We start from the raw sequence: 6,000 nt of genomic DNA on the forward strand, positions 1-6,000 counted from the left end.
AATGTGCCATTAGGTGGCTAAGTAGATTTAACTAAAGGTTTATTCAGCAACAACTCCCATTTTCTCCTTCTCCTTTCCCTCCCTTTTCCTCCTGACTCTTCCCCCACAATTCCTACAGGATCCCACTTGGGACAAATGTCCAAACAAACAAACGGCAAACAGTTACTGAATAGAATACAATCAAAGTTCGTCAATGTCACTTCCGCTCTCAAGCTGCTTCCTGGAATACTGCCGAGCTGTTGATGTGGCGCCTTGCCAGGTTCACCACAGGAGGAGCCCTGGGATGGGACAAGGGCTGCTCTGGCTGGAGAAGCTGCTTTCCGGTGGAGTTGGGGTGGGAGCAAAAGAGTGACAGAGTATTCTCTGTGACTGCTGTGCCCTTTGGGGGACAGATGGTTCCCACATTTGGATGTAACACTAGCACCGCCAAACTGGAGGTTTCGGCGACGAAACGTAGAGATTACTGAAGGTGACAAATTGAGTTTGGGGAGGGAAACCACGGGTTCCCTTTTTAATTTAAGTCCAGTTTGCCACATTCAGACATTCAGCTAGCAAAACCGGAGCTGATGGACCCCTGGTTTCGTGTTACATCTGAACCCGGCCAATGCTGAATTACCACAGAACAGGGCTAGTGCTACTATAGGTTATTACAACATTAGCAAAACACTTTTTGTTGTCATATAAAAGCATGCTGATACTCTTTTAAAAGCTGATATGCAGAGTGCCTAACAGGGGAATAACACTCCCTTATTATTTAAGAATTGCTCTCAAGAATCTATCTTTTAGGAAAGGGACATTTACTACGTTCAACTGGCAATAAAGTGTTCACTTGGGTTGTTTTCAAATATCACTCCTAGGAGTAACAGTGACCAGAAGACAACCCCTGAGAGGGTCATATTGAAGAGGTAGTCCCTGTTGTGGGGTGTTATACTAGTATTTAGATATTTAGCTATTTAGGTGGGAGCCGGGGAGGGGGAGGCCAGATCTGAGAGGTATAGTCGTGGGTCACATGGGCCGTAACCCAGAATTTGGCTTTTAAAAAGCCAAACTGGCAACATATGAACATAAGAGCAGCCCTGCTGGATCAAGCCCAAGGTCTACCTACTCCATTATCCTGTTTCACACAATGGCCTACCAGATGCCACCTCTGGGAAGATGACCAGCATTCCTTTCTGTAAGGAATGGCTTCCAAGAAAGTTCACCTAACCACTTTATTAGTTGCTTTTAAGTTTTAAAATATCTATTCAAGCTTTTAATTTTTTTTTTGTTACTTGCTGCTGCTATTTTCACAGACCTTCAAGGCTGCATCATGGTGCTTGTTTTATTATGATTTCATTTCTTGTAAATGTTGAAATTCTATATGTCTCCTTGGGCAGTTCTTTAATTGGAAAGGCAGCTTAGAAATGCAGTTAATACATACACCTAAAACACACACATTTTGTAGGTAGCAGAGGTACAGTGAAGAGCAAAAGAAAGTTCAGGCTGATTGATTGATTGATTGAAGGCAGCATGTGTCCCAGGGGCATAGCAAGGTTGGAGTGGGACCAGAGACAAGATTTTAAAATGGCACCCCCTCACTGAAGCTCAGCTCATGAAGTTAAGAAATCTTAATTGAGGCTGAATAGTGGTAACACAAATCATACACACACACACGTGCCACAATAGAACATCATTAAAAGGTTTTGTAAATTGTGGATGATGCAAGTCATTTAATGGCACTAGAGAAAGTCATGCTGTTCTGTTAGCTCCATGTCTTAACACTCACATCAGTTTCGGAGGATGAATACAACTGAAGGAAGCTCGGGCGGGTGCACGACTGGGGGAGTCAGTCATGTGACTTGCCTCTAGGGGCCCCCCCAAGGCAGTGGGCCCCCAGAGAACTGTCTCCGCTTGCCCTATTATAGTTACACCCCTGATGTGCTCAGTTGCAAAAACAGCTAAAAGAAACCAGAGATCCGATTTTCCTTTCAGCTGCCCAAGAGTGATTCCTTCCCAATGAATGCAAGCAGAATCATAAACAACTCCCAGTACAGGTGAATGCCATTGAAAAGTAGTCACAAAGGAGTGTAGCAATGATGAGCCACTTGTAAGAAAGACTCCACCTGTTTCTCCAAGCAGAACAAGGACTCACATTGAAACTCCAACCCAGCCTTGGATTTAAGAACACAGTGCAGTGATTTCTCCTAATGGGCAGCATATGAAGAACAAGTGAGCCCTTCTGGCCTGCACTGCCAAGAGTCCTACAGGCATAGGTCCAGCACAAACAGAAGCTCTTTGTGGCCTCAGCAAAGTGATATGATGGAGAGATAAAATGCGGCTGTTCCTGGCTGTCGTGATGTGACCTTGGACAAAGCACTAACGGCTGGGGAGCCATTGCACTGTCAAATCAGGGGTTAGGGTGGGGATGCCAGGATTGTGTGACATTGCAATGGCAATGCAAGCACACCCAAGGCATCTTCCTGTTGCAACAGCATGGTGGGGCAGGGGGTGCTGCTGTCAACAACAATGGCCACAATCATCAGAGACCATGCAGTGGCATGATGGGAAGCCTGTTGGGTGGTCCAGAAGTGGTCAGAAAGAGAACAGGGTGCCCCAGAAGCAAGCTGGACTGGGATGAGTACATGGCACCCGACACACCTATATTGTGTGTACATAGCACAGCTATATTGGCATGCCCACACATCTAATATTTGGTAGTAAACTTTCTTTAATAGCTGCTTCTCTCACAAACACAAAGTATACTTATATAGATTTAACTAAGAGTTTATTCAGAAACAACTCCATTTTCTCCTCCTCCTTTCCCTCCCTTTTCCTTTCTGACTCCACCCCCCGCACGCTCTACAGGATCCACACTGGGACAAACTTCTCAACAACAAAAATTTTAAAAGGAGACTGGATAGAATACAATACTTTTCTAAGGAGATTACAGTAACATAAGCATTTACTTGCAGGATTGGGTTAAAAGGCCCATGTAGGCCAGGATTCTGTTTCTAGTTCTCCCTGGGAAGCACGTAAGCATGTCTTGATGGAGACTGCTGTTGTATGTCCCCTGGTTACTTCCACAGCTCTTAGGCATTAATAGAGCTGTACCACATAAATGTATCCAAGCCATTTTTAAAGTCACCTGAGCTAATGGTCCACCATCACAGCTCAATGAATGGCACAGACAAATATGGATCATTCGAAGAACTACTTCATTTTGACCATCTTTTAGAAGAAGTCAATGGATGCTTGTGAGTGGGGGGAGGAAGTGGGGTTGGGAATAGGGGGAGGGATCTTTCCCCACACCATTCTTTGTTTTATAAACCTCTGTCACATATCAACATCAGCATCAACTTAGATATGATGCAGGTGATTATTTATTTATTTAAAATGTTATATCTCACCCCTCCGGTACAATACTGTTTGGGGCAGCTCACAACAGCAGAACATTGAAACAGGTGAAACAATAAAAATAGTATAAAGCAGTAAAATAGATAAAACATGAAACAGTATAACACCAATATATCAACAAATCCACAAATACAATCCTGTGTGTGTGTTTAGTTTAACAACAGCCAGAATAGTGAAAGGGAAATACAAGCACCAAAGTAACCTGTATGTTTTGCTTCATGGGACAAAGCACATTTGAAGGCGAGAGATGGTTTCAACTGCAAAAATGGCACAGTGTGGGGGAGAATTCAGCCCACTTCCCTGTCATCACAGTCCTGATTCATATTGGCCTTCCCCCCACTCCACTGTATTTAAAAAATGCAGGGAGTCCCCATTAATGGATCTCCTACATCAAATGACTTTGGCCCTCAAATCCATGTAGGAGGTTTAGCATGTGTGAACTAACCCTAGGCTTTAGATCCTTTAAAAGGTCTTTGAATATGGGACATGGGGAGTGTGGTTTCTTATGTCCTCTCCTACACCAGCTCCACTTAAATCAAATAGAATTGATAGCTGCTTTGTCTATAGTGCTTATATCTCTTTTCGTGTGTGTGAGCCCCTGCCCCAACATAAGACCCCAACTGGAATTAGATCTGTGGCATTTCACATCATAGAGCCTAGAGAAAGAGCTGGCAGTCTCTACTTCACTGTACCATAGCCAGAATTTTATAACTCATAACTTCTTTCATCCCATTCAGCAGCCAACAGGTCCATTAGCACGCAATCTGAAATGAGATAGTATCACCTGAAGATGCCAAAGGCAAGGCTCTGTTTGGTCATTGAATTTCCAAGCCAGCTGAGGCACCACTTGTCTGGAGCAAGAGAGACACATGCAGAACCAGATCTCCCCAGGAACTCAGATTTTCCAGGAATCCAGATTTTCCCCCTTTTCTGCAGGGGCAAACCATCATGGGCAGCACTTGCATGGTGCCAGTTTTCAAGCAGCCTCTATAGAGTGGCTGTGCAGAACCTTCTGAGGGCAAACATTCAAAAATAGAAATGGGCCATTTCAAGTGTTTCGGGCTCACAACAGAGCACCCTTTAAATAAAGGCCTGTTTCGAGCTCTTAGAGGAATGCCATTTCAATCAAAACATGTCGCCATTCTGAGTGCCATTTTGGAGGCCTGTTTCCCCCTTGCTGATTGGTTTTCTGGCACTGGCTTCTGATTGGCTTGCAATCTCCTTGCTTCTTAGTTGGCTTGTTATCATACAGCTCAAGTGCTGTCATGGGCAAATGTGTCCCTATTGGCTGGGGGGAGGGATGGGGGAACACTTTTGGGTGGAACTGCAAAATGTAATCAAAGGGATTGGGGGGCAGAGAGATACCCATGTGGAACAATGGGCTGTTTTGAGTTTCCCCATTGTTCCCTATGGCTGAAACACTCAAAACATTTCAAGTTTGTTCCATCGAAACTGCTGGCTCCACCACTGTTTCAGAAAAACCTTTTGGCCATTTTGCATTTTGTTTCCAAAGGAGTGCTGAGTTGCCATCTTTTCACTGGAAGGCCTTACCAGGTTCCTAATCTTAATGCCAGATTGCAGAAGCTTGTTTGCTTATTTATTATATTTATATCCCGCTGTTCCTCCAAGGAGCCCAGAGTGCTACTGTACATGGTTATGTTTATCTTCACAACTACCCTGTGAGGTAGTTTAGGCTGAAAGAAAAGTGACCGGCCCTGAGTCACCCAGTGAGTTTCATGGATGAATGGGGATTTGAACTCGGGTCTCCCCGATTCTAGTCTAACATTCTAACCACTACACAACACTGACTTTGCCTGACTCAAACCTTCACCATTTACTATACCTGCCAGACCATAGAGTTCATTGCTATTATCAGAATATGTTTCCATCTGCAAGTACAAGCAGAGCCAGAGATACTGTAAATCAGTTCCCTCTCAACTTTTTCTGGGCTAGATGGAGATTCTCAGATGAGATCCCACATTGTCAGACCTGTCTTCCAAGCTTGGGCTCCTTTCAGTGACCCTTCTTTGAACTCTCTTCATGATTCTTTTGAGCTGTATGACTGGCCACTGCAAGTACACGGTCCTTATGCCTATGTGTGCATGCTGCATGTATTTGCGTACTCCCAGTAATAAATCATGACTGTGGGTGTGATAACAGCACCAATGTGATAACCATTTTCTGCAATGAGAGAAAAGGAAGGTGAGAAACTTCTCAAGACAAAAACCATTCCACCCCAGTGGTCCATTTGGTGCCACCCAGTTGGGCAACAGTGTGTTCAACTTTCGAAGACTTACAGGGAAACTGTAAGTAAACTGTAAACTGTAGCTCAGACAACAGTTGCAAAGTCCCAGAAGGATCCACAGACATACACCAGCCATGCTGAAAGAAATTTGCAGTGGGAGCTTTGGCCGGGCTTTTCTCACTGAGTTCCTTGGGACGCTTTTACTCACCTTCTTCAGTCTTGGCACAGGCTTGCTATTTCTGTCCATTCCGCCCACCATCCTGCAAGCAGCAGTTGCTGTGGGTCTGATTGCGGCAACCTTGGGGCAATTGGGGGGGGGCACATCAGTGGTGCCCATTGATGTGAACCTAGCTGTGAACCTA

This window comes from Hemicordylus capensis, chromosome 2 (assembly GCF_027244095.1).
Source record: "Hemicordylus capensis ecotype Gifberg chromosome 2, rHemCap1.1.pri, whole genome shotgun sequence".
Classification (NCBI taxonomy): domain Eukaryota; kingdom Metazoa; phylum Chordata; class Lepidosauria; order Squamata; family Cordylidae; genus Hemicordylus; species Hemicordylus capensis.